The sequence below is a fragment of the Aquarana catesbeiana genome, linkage group LG09, assembly GCF_042186555.1.
Source record: "Aquarana catesbeiana isolate 2022-GZ linkage group LG09, ASM4218655v1, whole genome shotgun sequence".
Classification (NCBI taxonomy): domain Eukaryota; kingdom Metazoa; phylum Chordata; class Amphibia; order Anura; family Ranidae; genus Aquarana; species Aquarana catesbeiana.
The window spans coordinates 289,536,499-289,553,399 of record NC_133332.1 but is presented as its reverse complement, the minus strand read 5'-3'; the positions used below and the strand labels follow the sequence as shown (position 1 = coordinate 289,553,399).

At 45.2% G+C, this 16,901-nt stretch overlaps 1 protein-coding gene across 3 annotated transcripts in view; it reads left to right on the top strand.

Annotated features, from left to right (window-relative positions):
* The window catches only part of IKBKG (inhibitor of nuclear factor kappa B kinase regulatory subunit gamma), a 107,976-nt gene that overhangs the window by 6,287 nt on the left and 84,788 nt on the right, over positions 1-16,901 (top strand). For all 3 annotated transcript variants that reach the window (XM_073600392.1, XM_073600391.1, XM_073600390.1), the window contains exon 2: positions 4,607-4,714. The gene's annotated coding sequence lies outside the window, so the exon portion shown is untranslated. The remainder of the gene's footprint in view (positions 1-4,606; positions 4,715-16,901) is intronic.

Here is a 16,901-nt window from a genome sequence, read left to right as displayed (position 1 = left end):
CAGCAAGCTGTGTGCTGAAGGGACACCAGTGCGGGCGTGCTTTCGAGCTGAGCTGTGTTCACCCCTAAACGCACACAGCGTGGCTCGGACACACCCCTCACTCTCTCCGCACAGGATTTGATGACAACCTATGGCTCCTGCTGCTCTCGGAGCCTCCTTTTGAGAGCAGGAAGCGAGAGCAATGGTGCTACAGCTGGGACAGCGCTGGATTGAGAACTCAGGTGTTTAGGGATGAAGGCCATCAGATAATGGAAGGTTTTTAACCTTAATGCAGAGAATGCATTTGGTAAAAAAAAATACCCTTTAAAGTGTTTGTTAACCTAAAAAAAAAAAGATTCTGTTCCTTTAAAGCATGTTATACAACACAGTGCTTGTGCTGTGTCATTTTGCCCCCTATAACACGGGAAATACCTGGCTGATCCTGTCTGTTTCTGCCCTCCCCTTTGTAAACTGACCATGATATAACATGGCTGCTGAGCCCTGACACCGTGGTCAGTTTACGTGCCTCCTTCATCCATGTTCTCCTCTGTCCTCTACCCCCTCCCCTCCCTGCCTGTCAGCTCTTTGTTCAAACATTTTTTTTCAATGTTAGCTGTCTGTACCCCCTTACAATGATTTTACCTTCTCTTCTGGTCCCAGAGACACAGCAGATAGTAAGAAGAGATTCCAACATATAGAGAGGATTGCTCCTCCTAAGAACTGCTGTCACCATTGGAAGATTTACCCTCACTTCCTGCTACTGTAACTTTTTTACATTTAGACCTCTTTCACACTGAGCTGCCCCGGGTGTCAGCGGTAAAGTGCCGCTATTTTTAGCGCCGCTTTACCAGCGTTTTAGCGGTGCTATTCGGCTGATAGCGTGGTGGTTTTAACCCCCCACTAGCGGCCAAAAAGGGGTTAAATCCGCCCGCAAAATGCTGCTGCAGCGGCGCTTTGCAGGCGCTATAGCAGCGCTGCCCCATTGTTTTCAATGGGGAGGAGCGGTGTATTCACCGCTGCAAAGAAGCTGCTGCCAGGACTTTTTGTGACGCCCTGCCAGCGCAGCGCTCCAGTGTGAAAGCACTCCTGCTTTCACACTGGGTTTGCAGCTGAGGCTTTTTTCAGGCGCTTTACAGGCGCTATTGTTAGTGCTGTAGCGCATGAAAAACACCTCAGTGTGAAAGGGGTCTTAGACCCCTTTCATACCTAACAGTTGGATGCATTTTGGACTGCACTCCATCTGCATAGACAGTCCAAAATCCAGGCTACCCTATGGGCATAGTTCACATCATTGCAGTGCAGAAAAGTACAGCATGCTGCATGTTTCTGCACTACAAATGCATGTAAACGCACTGCAACCCATAGAAGCCCAAGGAAAGGAACAAGAAGGAAGTGACCTCACAAGACAAATTCAGATAGAAAAATGTGTGTCAGCTGCAGGTAAAATGCAAAGAAATTGCATGCATAGGTACAAAGAAAAAAACACGCAGTTACGTGCAGTTTCTGGTGTGAATGGGCCCTTGGTAACTAATTTTCTTCTAAAGTGGCAATAGCCATCAGAACCAATGGGGAGATAAACCTACCACAGAGAGCAATGAAAATCTTGCATGAAGAAGAAGAAGCCAGCAGAGTAACCTTTTCATTGACTCTTATGAGATCATTGTCCAAAGGTTATGAAAAGTGGAAGCAAAGAATTTGTTGTATTATGCTTCCTTCTGCTTTTTGGAACCTTTGGATGATGACCTCCTTAAAATGGTTTTGAGGTTTACTCTGTGGTGCTGGCATTTTCTTCATGTAAGTTTTTATATACAGTATCACCATTGGCCATGCACTCTGTCATTGTGGCGGTTAGGGTTTGGTGCTGGATGGATCTGTCCACACCAGTAAAAACCTGACAGAGGATCCATTGCTGCCAAAGCAAGTTCTGACTTTACGTACACCTTAACCGGCACTTATGTATTTATGACCTATATAGTTGAATCTGGCAGGAGCTGCTTGCAGACAGATGTTGTGAAAGTATAGTCATTGGGGGAAATTTAATAAACCTGGTGCAGCTGTGCGTAGTTAACCATTCAGATTCTAACTTCAGCTTGCGGTAGTAAAGTAGTTTCAGCCATTTTTACCTACAGGTAAGCTTAAATAAAGCCTACTTGTAGGTAAACTGAATCTCTCCTAAACGTGCACCGCTTAGGAGATATTCCACAGAGCAGCAGCTTGTGATATCATCGGCGCATGTGCTCTGAAGGAGCGGCATACCGTGCTGTAAACAGTGACTCCCATGCGCATGCACAGTAGAGCGGCACGATTCTGGCTAAATTGAGAATCACGATTCTTTTGCTTAGAATAAAGATTACGATTCTCTCATGATTCTCGTGACGTAACATCTTTCACATTATACCAAAAAATTGGGCTAAATACTGTTTTTTTTTTTTTTTTTTTTTTTTTTTAAATTCATTGAAGTGTAGTTTTTCCCAAAAAATTGTGTTTCAAAGACTGCTGCGCAAATACAGTGTGACATAAAATTTTGCAACAATCGCCATATTATTCCCAAGGGTTTCTGCTAAAAAAAAAAAAAAAAAAAAAAATATATATATATATATATATATTAATATATATATATTAATATGTGTATATGTATGTATATGTTTTGGGGTTCCAAGTAATTTTCTAGCAAAAAATACTGATTATAACTTTGTAAGAAACAAGTGTCAGAAAAAGGTTTAGTCTTTAAAGTGGAGTTCCAGCCAAAAATGGAAGTTCCACTTTTTGGATCCCCCCCCCCCCCCTCCGGTGTCACATTTGGCACCTTTCAGGGGGGAGGAGGGAGCAGATACCTGTCTTATACTTCCTTATTCCCTCACCGAGGATGGCGGCGGCGGCAGCAGCCGAAGGACGGATCGGCTTCGGCTGCCGACACCGCGGGCTCCCTGGACAGGTAAGTGTCCATATATTAAAAGTCAGCAGCTGCAGTATTTGTAGCTGCTGGCTTTTAATATTTTTTTTTTTCAGCACACCTCCGCTTTAAGTGGTTAAAGAGGAACTGCAGTCTGCTCACATAATTTGTAATTAAAACTTCTTTGCCATTCTGAAGCTTCCCTCCAACCACTGTGCATATTATTTTATATATACTGTGATTCTGCACTTGCTAAATATGCTGCAGAAATCTCCCTCCACTGGCTCTGGCTGCATCCATTTTAACTGTGGGCAGCTGAAGCTGCTGCCTGTTCACTTCCTGGATTTGCACAGAGGCACATCTCCAGCTCTGAGGACCTAAAGCTCTCATTGGCCCTCTTATGACTCTCTCCCCCCCCCCCCCCACTCCTGTTGAGGGAGCTGTGCATGATATCATAAGCTTATGGTTTTTGCCAGACAAACAGGAAGTGGGCTGTATGAGGTATTTACTGGCAGAAAAAAAATGTTTTACTATCCAAAGTTAAAACAACAAGGGCAGAAGACATGTAAAATTCATGGAAAGTTGAAAAAATGACTGAAGGTCCGCTTTATACTACCCTCTATTACAGACCGAAGTTCATTCCTTTGATCTAAGAACAAAAAGTTACAATCTTTATAGTTCTCTACCAGAGCAGACAGTGTTGTGTAAAACTTGGCAGGCTGCCCGTTTTTTTTTTTTTTTTTTTTTTTTTTTCTTTTGCTGGCTGAGTGAGCAGAGAACTCTGCACTTGTTACATTGAATTGGGAAATTCTGCATAGAGATCACGATTATTTATTTTTTTAACGATTAATCGTGCAGCGCTAATGCACAGGAGTGACGTCATCGCAGCTCAGGCAGTCTGACAGCCGGAGTCCTCCAACCCGGAAGGAAGACTGGGTGAAGATGGAAGCCCAGTCAGCTGTGACAGTGTGCCATCTCTCATTATGATATTGCCTCGCAGGGTGAATTATATATATTTTTTTGTTTACTAAGTTTACTATCGCTTTGAGCCTGGGTTCACACATATGCAAACACAGACATCACATGTGATTCGCACTGTACTGCTCTGCAGATCACATGCGATGTCTGTACAATGTGAATTCAGCCATACAGTTGTATGGCTGAACTCTCATTGGATTTGCACAAAAAAAGTGCAGGAACCTTTTTTTTTTTTTTTTCCCCAGCACTGGAATCGGATCGCAAGGGTGTTCACACCCATGTGATCCGATTCCTGTCCTAATTCACAGTTCGCACTGTGATCCCATCTGGGGGTGTCATTAACTTTGTATTGAAACCCTGCGGGGGGGAGATGCGATGTGGGAACTGGCACTGGAATCTCGCTGGTTCCCGCATCGCAATAGTGTGAACCCTAGCTAAGCATTGACAAAACCTAGAAGCTGATTGGTCACTATGTACAGATGCACCAGATTCTGTGTGCACCAGGTTTCAGAAATCTCCCCCGTTGTGTGTCCCTGACTGAAGTGTCTAATGTCACGGACAATGATGGAGGTTGCAACACTGGAAACAGTGGAGGGTGGAAGGCCAGGCTAGGAGTATAGTGTCTTTTGTTCCTGGGACACCTAATGGTTTGATGCCTTAGAGGCCCGACAGGGTCTCTTTACAGTTGAGTTTCTGTGGTAAGCATAGCCCTGCTGATGGTATGCCAGACTAACAGCTGCTTGTCTTGTACTTTAGCTGAATTCCATTGCACTGGACAGAAGCAAAGAGCGTCCCCTAAGATATGACTGATCTGTGATAATCTGACAACCACACACCAAATTCATCTTTATTTTTTTTTATCAGGTAAGTGCGATGTTGTGTTATGTTATTGCAGTTTACCTTTGATAGTTACCTTGTATACCCTGACCAAAAAAAAAAAAAAAACCTGTAAGGCAAAGGCATAATGAGCACCGCATACTAGCTCATTATGAAATACTTACCTTTAGAACGAGGTCCCTGCATCTCATCCCAGTCACCGCTGAGGGAGCTGACATTTTGCCTCAGTGTTTCTTCCGGGTTTCGCTGCTCCGGCGCTGTGAGTGGCCGGAGCCGCAATGACTTCACTCCTGCACATGCGTGGGAGTCCTCTGTTGCGGCAAGGAGCTCTGATTTCCAGCAGCATCCGTCGGACCTTCAGAGTGCATGCGCCGCTGACATCAGCGGTTGCATTCAAGGTGAATATCTCCTAAACTGTACAGGTTTAGGAGGTAATCATTTTACCTACAAGTAAGCCTTTTTATAGGCTTACCTGTAGGTAAAAATGTGCGAGAGGAGGATACAACCGCTTTAACTGAGGTGCTTTATAGGAAGGACTTTTCTGTATATGTGTGTACAGTTTCTTTGTTTAGAATGTTTGTTCCGTTATTACTGCCATTACTTTCTTTTTTTCCAATTTATTTTTTTTATGTGTGGTGACCTTGGTCACACTTTACAGTTAAATAGCACAAAGTAATCCAAGTGCCAATAAAGAAACCTTCCGTATAACTGTCCAACCAATTAAAATGCAGCCATAAACAAAAAAACTCTTAAAGTGGAACTAAACCCATTGATCTGTTTCCCAAAACTGGGATATTCAAGGCCTGATGTGAATGATAACTGTCACAGCTGCTTGTGCTCTCAACCAATTGTCAAGCCATCAAATGGCTTGTGTCCTAACTGATCACATGTGCAGCACCTTAGCAACTGCAAATCAAATGCCACGTACACACAGTCGGATTTTCCGACGGGAAATGTTCGATGTGAGCTCGTTGTCGGAAAGTCCGACCGTGTGTATGCTCCATCAAACATTTGCTGTCGGAATTTCCACACACAAATGTGTTAGAGCAGGTTCTCAAATTTTCCGCCAACAAAACTTGTTGTCGGAAAGTCCGATCGTGTGTACACCATTCCGTCGCACCAAAGTTCACACAAAATTGTGATCTCAATTCAACCCCCCCTCATGATCTCTATGCAAAATTTCCCGATTCATTCATGTAACAGGTGTAGAGTTCTCTGCTCACTTAGCTGTCAAAAGAAAAAAAAAAAGCAGCCTGCCAACAATAAACATTGCAACTACTTGTTTCTTAAAAAGTTAAAATCAATATTTTTTGCTAGAAAATGGACTTGGAACATATATATATATATTTACACATACACACAGTGGGGACGGAAGGTATTCAGACCCCCTTAAATTTTTCACTCTTTGTTATATTGCAGCCATTTTCTAAAATCATTTAAGTTTATTTTTTTCCTCATTAATGTACACACAGCACCCCATATCCACAGAAAAACACAGAATTGTTGACATTTTTGCAGATTTATTAAAAAAGAAAAACTGAAATATCACATGGTCCTAAGTATTCAGACCTTTTGCTCAGACCTGTTGCATCTTTCTTTTTGGGAAAGATGCAACAAGTTTTTCACACCTGGATTTGGGGATCCTCTGCCATTCCTCCTTGCAGATCTTTTACAGTTCTGTCAGGTTGGATGGTAAACGTTGGTGGACAGCCATTTTTAGGTCTCTCCAGAGATGCTCAATTGAGTTTAAATCAGGGCTCTGGCTGGGCCATTCAAGAACAGTCAGAGTTGTTGTGAAGCCACTCCTTCGTTATTTTAGCTGTGTGCTTAGGGTCATTGTCTTGTTGGAAGGTAAACCTTCGGCCCAGTCTGAGGTCCTGAGCACTCTGGAGAAGGTTTTCGTCCAGGATATCCCTGTACTTGGCCGCATTCATCTTTCCCTCGATTGCAACTAGTCGTCCTGTCCCTGCAGCTGAAAAACACCCCCACAGCATGATGCTGCCACCACCATGCTTCACTGTTGGGACTGTATTGGACAGGTGATGAGCAGTGCCTGTTTTTCTCCACACATACCGCTTAGAATTAAGGCCAAAAAGTTCTATCTTGGTCTCCTCAGACCAGAGAATCTTATTTCTCACCATCTTGGAGTCCTTCAGATGTTTTTTTAGCAAACTCCATGCGGGCTTTCATGTGTCTTGCACTGAGGAGAGGCTTCCGTTGGGCCAGTCTGCCATAAAGCCCCAACTGGTGGAGGGCTACAGTGATTGTTGACTTTCTACAACTTTCTCCCATCTACTGCATCTCTGGAGCTCAGCCACAGTGATCTTTGGGTTCTTCTTTACATCTCTCACCAAGGCTCTTCTCCCCCGATAGCTCAGTTTGGCCGGATGGCCAGCTCTAGGAAGGGTTCTGGTCATCCCAAACGTCTTCCATTTAAGGATTATGGAGGCCACTGTGCTCTTAGGAACCTTAACTGCAGCAGAATTTTTTTTGTAACCTTGGCCAGATCTGTGCCTTGCCACAATTCTGTCTCTGAGCTCTTCGGGCAGTTCCTTTTGACCTCATGATCCTCATTTGCTCTGACATGCACTGTGAGCTGTAAGGCCTTCTATAGATAGGTGTGTGGCTTTCCTAATCCAGTCCAATCAGTATAATCAAACACAGCTGGACTCAAATGAAGCTGTAGAACCATCTCAAGGATCAGAAGAAATGGACAGAACCTGAGTTAAATATGAGTGTCACAGCAAAGGGTCTGAATACTTAGGACCATGTGATATTTCAGTTTTCTCCCTTCGCCTTTCAGGACAGCACCTTGGAGAGAGCGCAGCTCCACCTCTTAGACAGGAAACACTGCGTGACAACGCCCCTTTAAAAAGCAGCTGCTTCCACCATGCCGTCAGTTTTAGTGTTGCCTCCGCCATGGTGGAAGCACTGCTTGGGGAACCAGAGGGGCTGCGCTCTCTCCAAGGAGAGGGTTTTGGCAGGACCTCCACGTTTGGGTACTCAGACCAGCCCAGCTCCTTCCCGCACCTGAGGGGGGTGCTCCGGTGTCCCTTCCTTCTCCGGCTCACAGGAGTAATGGTCTGCTGGAAGTTTTTCCACCCGGGGTGTTCGGGGGGGGGCGCGGTTGTGCTCAGTAAGAGCGTCCATGCCAGGCCTCTGCATGGCGGCGCCGAATCCCAGACAGCGGATGACGCCAGTTCCGGTGGGAGGAGACTTTCGGTGGGGCGTAGCAGCGTTTGGTTCCTGCTGCTGGAACGCAGGAGGAAGGGGCGGGTCCTCTGGCTGGGACTTCCTTTTGTTTGGCACTTGGAGCCTAGTACGCAGTGCAGCAGCTGCGGATTTCACTATGGAGACAGCGGAATCGTCAGCAGCAATGGCGGATGCAGGCGCCCAGGTTCCCGGCCAGGCCCAGGTAGGAGAGGTGCGGTGGCACCTGTTTCCTTTTATATCACTGGGTGTTTTATCTTTTATGTGGTTATTCAAAACCTGCTGCTGTCTGCTATGGGGTAACAGTTTCCATTAGCAGTTCAGCAAAGGAGTGAGACTCTGGGCACTTAGGGTGTTGGCTGGAGGTACTACTTTTCTCTGAAGCCTTAGTTCTAAGGACCTGGCTTTTTCTTGTTTCTCTGTTTCAGAAAGCTACTGCCAAATCAGAGAGAACAGGGAGAAAGTGCCCCTTATGCAAAAATCCTTTAAGGGACTCTTGGCCCAAACCACTGTGCAAATCCTGCATTGTGGATTTAGTAAAAGAAGAATCCTCACAAGAGTGCAAAGAACTCTTATCTTCTGTGAGGAAGGAATTAACAGAGGCCCTAGGGACAGTGCGTTCCCTTGTGAAACACGGCCAGAGTTCCAGCCAAGAACAGAGTTCTCACTCCAGTTTCCCTCAGTCCACTTCCAGACAGGTGGAAAGGGAAAGCATTCCACCCTCAACCATTGATTCTGAGGAGGAGGAGGAGGTGGAAGAAGAAATAAAATACAAAAAATTCAGGATGGATACGATTTTCTCAGTGAGGAACTTGCTAACCCCCAAATGTCATATGGCTTCCATCGATTTGAGAGATGCCTATCTCCATATACCAATAGCGCCCCCATCACAAAGGTTCCTGCGTCTCGCAGTCAATCGGGGGGGGGGGGGGGAGATTTGGCACCTGCCGTTTCGGGCTCTGCCTTTCGGTCTTTCCTCTTCTCCCAGGGTATTCACAAAAGTGATGGCGGAATCTTTGGAGCCCCTCAGGCTGAAGGGGATTTCAATAGTACCCTATTTGGACGACCTGCTACTGTTTGCAGACTCAAAGGGTCAAGTAGAGGTCAACCTACAGACAGTTCAAACACATCTAAGAGGTTTGGGATGGCTTCTCAATCTTCAGAAGTGAAACTTAATTCCATCTCAAAGGGTAAGGTCTCTGGGGTACGAAATAGACTCGATAGAACAGAGAATTTTTCTACCCCAGGAGAAAATAGAGAAGATGCAGTTGACCCTGAAAACACTTCAATCCAACGCAGAGATCTCTGTAAGACAAGCCATGTCCGTTCTGGGACTGTGGACAGCGGCAATTCCTTCGGTACAGTGGGCCAGGTTGCATGCCCGTCCTCTGCAATCGGATATTCTGATGAATTGGTCATACCAGGAACCTCTGGAGAAGAAATTCAACATGGGGGCAAGAGCAAAAAGATCGCTCTGGTGGTGGAGGAACCTAGGAAACATTTCAAAAGGGCTTCCTTGGGTCTTTCCGGTAACCAGAAGGCTGACTACAGATGCCAGCGCATGGGGATGGGGAGCTCATCTGGAAGAAAAAACGATTCAGGGAGTTTGGACCAAACCAGAAGCGAGAAGATCTTCAAATTGGAGAGAGTTAAAGACTGTTCACCTAAGCCTCCTCTCCCTCCGGGAATTTCTAGTGAATCAACATGTCCAAATATTGTCAGACAATATGACGACAGTATTATATTTAACAAAGCAAGGGGGCACAAAAAGCAAAACCTTAATGGGTCTAGCTCATCAGATCCTAAGATGGGCAGAGAACAATGTGGCCTCTCTATCAGCAGTCCATCTGAAGGAGACAGAAGACACCTTAGCAGATCTCCTCAGCAGGAAAGAAATAAGGGAAGCAGAGTGGTCTCTCAATCAGGAATTATTCAAAACAATTTCCAAGAGTTGGGGTTATCCCCAAGTGGACCTCTTGGGGACCAAAACAGGAAAATGCAAAAATACCAGTCGTCTTCTTTCTTCAGAGACAGGATCAAGCTCTCGGAGTAGATGCGTTAGCTCACAAGTGGGACTTCCATCTGTCCTACATAGGGTTGTCCCGATACCACTTTTTTAGGACCGAGTACAAGTACCGATACTTTTTTTTCAAGTACTCGTCGATACTGATTACCGATACTTTTTTTTTTTAATGTCACGTGACAGTGTTTTGGTTTTTTTTTTTTGAGGGGGAGGGGGTGAACGTTGTATGTGTGTGTGGTTTTTTTTTTTTTTTTTTTTTTTTTTTTTTTTTTTTTAATCAGCTCTGTTGGGGGGCTTTGGTGAGATATCAGGGGTCTTAACAGACCTCTCATATCTCCCCCTTGAGACAGAGAAAGAGACCGAGGATAGAGATTCCCCAGTCCCTTTCTCTGCAGCGTCAGCTGCACTGAGAATGAATGGAGAGAAGACAGCGGCTCCTCTCCATTCATAAACTGACACATCGTAATCACAGGAGATTACAATGTTTCAGTTATGTGAATGGACAGAGTCAGCTGACTCTGTCCATACACAAAGGACGGAGGGGGAGAACGGAGGGGGACAGAAGGAGAGGGGGAGAACGGAGGGACAGAAGGAGAGGGGAACGGAGGGGGAGAACGGAGGGGACAACGGAGGGGACAGCGGAGAGGCACAGCAGAACGGCGGGGACAGCTGAGGGGGACAGAAAAGGAGAGAGGAACGGAGGGGACAGGAGAGGCACAGAGAAGGAGAGAGGAACGGAGGGGGACAGCGGAGGGGGACAGAGGAAAGGAGGATGCAGTGACAGTCAGCGGTGAGCGATCACCGCTGTATGTCACTAAAACAGCTGAAAGCCGCTGGGGGAGAATCTTGTAACTCCCCCACGCGCCGATCACTGCTGTCCTCTAGGTATCGGGGGAAGCATCGGGAGCATTTGCCCGAGTACAAGTACTTGGGCAAATGCTCGGTATCAGTGCTGATACCGATACTAGTATCGGTATCGGGATAACCCTAGTCCTACACTTTTCCCCCGTTTCAACTGATACCAAAGGTGTTAGCCAAATTCAGATTGGAGTCCACGGAGCTAATATTAATAGCTCCTTATTGGCCAAAAAGACCCTGGTTTTCAACCTTGATGAACCTCTCAGTGAAACCTGCTTGGAGATTACCAATCAGGGCAGACCTGTTAAGTCAGGGCCAAATTCTCCATCCAGATCCAGCTTATCTCAAACTAACAGCTTGGTTTCTGAAGAACAAATCTTAAGACAGAAGGGTTTATCAGAGAAGCTAATTTCTACCCTTCTTGCAAGTAGAAAAAAAGTGACGAGAGACATTTACTTTAAAGTCTGGAAGATCTATAATTCTTGGTGTTCCAGTAAAAATTTTGATTTTCGTATCACATTTTCAGTTTTGGAATTTCTTCAAGAGGGATTGGAGAAGGGGTTGGCAGCAAGTACGCTCAAGACGCAGGTAGCTGCTTTATCAGTTTTTTTGGAAAGAACCCTGTCAGGGGAACCTTTTAATAATCAGATTTTTTAGGGCAATGGCAAAAGTAAAGCCTAGACCTGTTGTTAGTTTTCTCAAATGGGATTTATCTTTAGTTCTTCAGGGACTAACTAAGGCACCGTTTGAACCCATAGAAGAAGCATCATTAAGTTTCTTGACGTTAAAGACTATTTTACATACCCTTGATGTCAGGAGGTGTCTGCTTAAATATCTGGAAAGAACAAAGGAAATCAGAAAGTCATCTTCACTCTTTGTTTTAATGGAAGGTTCTCACAAAGGAGGTAAAGCTTCCAAGAGCACCCTTGGAAGATGGTTAAAGCAGGCCATTAAAGAGGCATACAAATCTTTGGGTCTGGAACCTCCGGAAGGGGTATTGCCTCATTCTACTCGAGCAGTGGCGGCATCATGGGCAGAAAGGGCCGGGGCATCTCCTGAGCAAATCTGCAAGGCTGCCACATGGTCCAGTTTTTCGACCTTCATAAGGAACTACCGCTTGGATCTACTATCAGCCTCGGACCAATCATTTGGTAGGAAGGTTTTGCAGGCAGTAGTCCCACCCTGAAGTAAGTTTCTCGGTTATCCTCTCCAAGGTGCTGTCCTGAAAGGCGAAGGGAGAAAACCTTAGTTAGACTTACCGGTGACGGTATTTCTACGAGCCTTTCAGGACAGCAGCCTACTTCCCTCCCTTGGTTATCATATGTAAAGTATAATTATAGGACCTGGTAATTGTCTGATTATATTTTCCAGCATGTCGGAGGATTTCTCGGTAACAACTGACGGCATGGTGGAAGCAGCTGCTTTTTAAAGGGGTGTTGTCACGCAGTGTTTCCTGTCTAAGAGGTGAAGCTGCGCTCTCTCCAAGGTGCTGTCCTGAAAGGCTCGTAGAAATACCGTCACTGGTAAGTCTAACTAAGGTTTTTTTTTTAATAAATCTGCTAAAATGTCAACAATTCTGTTTTTCTGTCAATATGGGGTGCTGTGTGTACATTGATGAGTAAAAAAAATGAACTTAAATGATTTTAGCAAATGGCTGCAATATAACACTGTAGCGATGAGAAATGTGGTTCCAAAACATCTGGGGTGCAAGGTTTGCCATCACTGCCCTAGGGAATAAAATGGCGATTGTTGCAATATTTTATGTCACACTGTATTTGCTCAGCGGTCTTTGAAACGCAATTTTTTGGTAAAAAATACACTTCAATGAATAAAAAAAAAAAAACTAAACAGTAAAGTTAGCCCAATTGTTTTTGTATAATGTGAAAGATGATGTTGCGCCACGAGAATTGTGAGAAAATCATGATCTTTATTCTAAGCAAACAAATTCTGATTCTCATTTTAGCCAGAATCGTGTTGCTAGTCTCTTATCATGATTGACTGTAGGCTGAAGTCATCCTGCGCCTGCCGCCGCTGCCTAGTGAATGACTTATAAATAAAGTGTCACTAAGGCAGCCCACACGTTATGCATTTTTTCTTTTTTGTTTAACCAGCGGGTTGAAAGAAAGAAAGAAAATCCCTTGTTTCCCCCATCCACACGTGGTATTGTATTCTGACAGTGGGGAGCCTTCACCACCATCAGAATACAATGATCAGTGTTGCCACCTATAGTTGGCGGCACTTTGTTAGGGAATAACCTAACCAGCTAATTGTACACATATATGTGTATAGGCAATGTTGGAACAATGGTCCCTTTTTTATGCAGAATCCTGAGTACCTGCCACTATTTATTTTATTTATTTTTACTGCTTTTAAGTGATGTCCTTCCTAGCTTTCTTCCGCTAAACTTCGCAAGCCCCCCCAATCATAATTTACAACATAAAGACTAATTGTTTTGTGGTCTCAAGATAATAACTGGGGAGCCTCTTCTTGGGCTCCTCGTTCTCTATTGGGTTGGCGGATGTCAGTGGACATGTGTCCGCTGTCACAGGCATCTGATCCGATCCGTTCTGCTAAAACAGACAGATAAGGATACGTTCCCCATCCATCTGATCAGATGGAAACAAACCTGCTGTCTGTTTCCATCCGACAGCCCCATAGAGAACAGTGGGCTGTGTCCGTGTATGCTCTGCATACATGGACACCTTACGATGATTGTAAAGTCTCAACCTTCTTTGCTGCAGTTGCCCCTAGAGCCCCCTTTTTTCATACCTGAGCCCATCCGATTCAGCGATGAGCACAGTGGCTCCAGCTGCTGTCTGTCCTCATTGGGGAGCCACTGGCTCCCTCTGCTTTCAATCAAATCCAGTGACACAGGAGTGGGGGGGCGGGCAAGTCCCACTGTCTGTGTCAATGGACGCAGCAGCGGGACTCGGGAAAGCTGTTTTCTGTGGGGGCACCTGATGAAGGGGAGGAGCCGGGACCACTGGTGGGACACCCCAGAAGAGGAGGATCATGACTGCTCTGTGCAAAATGATTGCACAGAACAGGTAAGTATAACATGTTTGTTATTTTTATTTAAAAATAAAGCAAACCTTTACAATCACGTTAAGATAACACCGGAAATTCTGAGACACAGGATAGCTCTGAATTTCTTAAAAGATCAACAAGCTTTTTTGTTTTTTTCCATTTGTGGTCTGTGACCTCTCTGACCAGATTCGGCCCTCTTTGTCCTAGTCACTACTGTTGCTGAAGTGGGAGATGAGAACAGTTTTGCATAGTTGCATTGGTCCAACTTGGACCGATGTTAGTATGTATGTCTCATACCTGGCAGATCCTTTGGAAGCTGGAAACCCCTGATCGACACTGCTACTCCAGCGATCTCCACTAGCTTCCAGGTCCGATGCCAAGTGTCTACCCTGCTGCTTCTTGAACACAGGAGGTTGCTTGCTTGGCATGGCCGCCATTCAGAAAACACTGCTTTATACAAAAAACAAAACCTTTATACTCGCCTAGGTGGATGCAGCATCGATCCAGTCTGTCCCCTGCCGCCTTTACGCTGAGAACTGAGCGATCAGACCGTTGATCACTCTCGGTCTTCAGTAAGCAGAGAGCTGTTGACTCTCAGCCAGCGGCTCTGTGCTGTGCCCTTCCACTGGAGCTCTGAGCTGTGGAGGGGTCAGGAGCAACTGTTGTGATTACTACAGCAAATTTATATTATTAATGAACTTTTTTTAGCGCTACACCATTTACTTTTTATTTTAATTATTGGATCTTGTGGCTGTTCAGGCAGAGGCATGCGCAGCAATGTTGAATTTAAAGAAAACGGGATTCCCTGAAGGGTGCACCTCATGAATCAGGAAAGGGGGTGGAAGTGTAAGATGAAACACAGTTTAAAAGGTGAACTATGCCTTAGTGTCATTTTTACAAGGGGATTCTGGCTTCAGTGGGTTCCCTCTCCCAGCACACTTATTGCTTTCTCTGTATATCCTGCCCCCAGCACACCCCACACTTCATTGTGTATATGAATGCTGTGAGATGGCCTCTCCAGTACACAGGACAAAATCCTTCCTGTATACTGTAAAGTACACTGTATACAAAGAGAAGAGCATTAGAAACCTCTCACACACGTTCAGCTTTACAGCTTTGGTGAGTATACTCCAATGTCTCTTCTCTGGAGAAAACTGGAGCGTCCACTTTCAGGTTTTAGTGTATGGACTAATTCACACAGGCTCAGAGGCCTGTACAGCATGTGTTTATGCAAGAAGGATTAACGGGTGTTTATTGCAACTGTTACTAGCAGCCTTGTAAAAAATCAATGACCTGCTGACAGACGCAGTGGCTGTACAGATATTCCCACAAAACTGTGACAGATGTTCCCTGCAGCCTGTTAAAAATCAATGACAGGAGCAGCTGTATGTATGTTCCTGTACATCAGAGCATTTACATCCGTTCAGGGACAGGTGCACAACTCTGGATGCAGACAGAGCGTATCCAGGACCATTCATCTGTTCTGTACGGATGTAAATGCCCTGATATGCAGTAAGATCCATACAACTGCTTCTGTCCTTGATATCTGTCACTCCCGGCTGCCTAAACATATACTCTACAGGCTTCAGTCCCTGTGTGAATGAGTCTCAACAATGAACTTCACTTATTTACTCCTTTAGTCTTCTGACTTTGCCTTTGACTTATCATATCTGTGCGCTAAATGTAAAAGAATTTTTGTGATATACAGAACACCACTCCCTGTGCAGTGAGGGACAGTGGAGGTGTTCTCTCCTCTGGGCCAACAAAACGTCTCTTCCATTGATCCAGTATGGTGAGGGTTGTCACCCTAAGTCAGTGATGGTGAACCTTGGCACCCCAGATGTTTTGGAACTACATTTCCCATGATGATCATGCACTCTGCAGTGGAGTTCCAAAACATCTAGGGTGCCAAGGTTCGCCATCACTGCCCTAAGTAATCGCGTCACTTGCATTATAACCAGATAAAAAAAAAGAAAAAAGCCTGGGAAAAAAAAAAAAAAAGAAATTCAGTCACCATATTTAAGGACTGGTAATCTGCTATATATATTACATGTGTTCTTGGGTTGAGACACTCTTTTAGGCAGCCATATTACATGGGGGATTGATGGGTCCGAGCACTGACAGCGCTGAAAAAGATGAAATGTGTCATAGCTATTATAAAAGCTTATATTTTTTAAAATTCAGACTACAGTGTTGTTTTTAAGCTGGGAATATGTTTTTATTACTGTAATATGTGCATGTTGAGCATGTGTGGCAAGCAGTCGTGGCTGGTGCTCAAAATTTTTTTTTGGGGGGGGGGGGGGGATTGGGCACAAACAAGCTGAAAAATTCTGAAAAAAACCCATCAATGGCAGTCACTGTGCCCCACTCGCCTGCTCACCGTCTGCCCGGCACTTCCCTGTCTCGGTGGCGGGTCAGGCAAGCTGTGGGACCTTGCAGCGGGTCAGACAGTGGCAAGCTGTGTCCTCTATGTGTCTCCTCCTGATAGGCGTCCAATCACAGCGCGTGTCCTTTCAGCCAATTAGGTGACGGGTAGCAGACCCACGCTTCCTGATTGGCGGAGAGGCAGTTCAGTGTTAGAAAAGCGAATATTCATTCCCTTTGCTAACAAACCTGGGTGGACTCCGAGCGTAATGCTTTGCACTCCGAGTTCACCTTTTTTAAAGCCCATTAGAGCCTATGGCTCTAATCGGGTGCTTCAAAAATACACCCCCGCCAATGTAATTCAGATGCCCAGCGTCAGAAAAGGGGCCGGATGCCTGAATAGGGAGTGGCGGCAGAGGCCATTGATAGATTCATGCAATGCATGAATCTATCTATTATACACAGAGGGGGGTGGCTTGAGAGAGGGGGCGGCACCTGTGCGGCCTTAATGGACGCACCGCCACTGGTGCCAAGTACATATCGTGGTGTGGTTGCTCTGTTAACCATCTCTGCCTGGTGATGTAAAGACTTGGTACAGGCCTTGTATAGAATAGAAAGCATAGAGCAACGCTTAGTACAAACAGCAAGTACAAAGGTAAAGATAGTTTTTCCACATAGTAATCAGTCCTAAGCTAGCTTAGTATCTCTATAAGTGAGAGATCGCATGTGATG